Below are 979 nucleotides of genomic sequence, written 5' to 3'. Positions count from 1 at the left end.
CAGGGAAAGTGCATCTAATTAGACTGAAGAAGTTACAACGTGGCTGTGTGATGCAAGTAGTTTATAGAACTTCTGTCTTTAAAGGCTTTGCTTTTCTTAATAAACAACACTAGAAATTTCCTTCTAGTACATACAAATCTTTTAAGCTTTTGTGGAATAAATATTTGCAATGGAATGTAGGGGCTGGTTTCACTGAAACACATTTTGGGTTTGCCTCAGAAACAAAAACTCTCATAAATACAGGTCTAAGCAAACAATAAACATGATGAGCTAAAGGAAAGGGCACTGAGGGGGACTCTGGATTACTTGGCACCAAGGTAGAATGTGCACCATGAAAGGAAACTGCGAGCAGCACGCAAAGGGCAGCTCAAAGCACTGCCTGCAAACAGGTTGTGTGTGTGGCACTCAGCCCTCCCCGATGCTGGGCTGGAAACAGCCACTGAGAGGAGCTGAGCCTGAGTCCCAGCGCTGAGCGCCGAGCAGAGGGGGACAGAAGGCACCGAGTGGGTGTGCGAGCGCTGGTGGGTGCTGAAGGGCTGGGGCTCAGGTCACAACTCCCAGGCGCGTCTGCGCTCCTCGGCAAGCTATCACCCACTGCTGGTCCAAGTACACAACTCCGACAGCTGCGCTGTTTCTCTGCAGAAGAGCTGAGCACACGCTTGTCCACCCCTGCACCACTTCACACTCACCCTGGCACCCCTTCCTCACAGCCCGGCCGTAACACCCCGGAGCGGATGAACAGCCGCACCCACGAGCCCGCACTTGCGAAGATCCCAAATCCCACACAAGTCGGGCGCTTGCAACAGACCTCCCCCTTCTTCCCCTCTCCAGGCAGCAACCTTTCCACCCAATTTAGGATACACCAGGGCGCCCCCACTCCTGAGGATTCGTGTGGCCCCTCCCAACTCTGGAGCCGCGGAGGCGGCACAAGCGCAGGGTCCGCGGTCAGCATCGCACCGGGGATGCAGGTGGGCGCATC

Source organism: Geospiza fortis, unplaced genomic scaffold (genome assembly GCF_000277835.1).
Source record: "Geospiza fortis unplaced genomic scaffold, GeoFor_1.0 scaffold72, whole genome shotgun sequence".
NCBI classification, from domain to species: Eukaryota; Metazoa; Chordata; class Aves; order Passeriformes; family Thraupidae; genus Geospiza; species Geospiza fortis.
The sequence above is the reverse complement of the archived record's forward strand: the minus strand, read 5'-3'. Positions refer to the sequence as shown.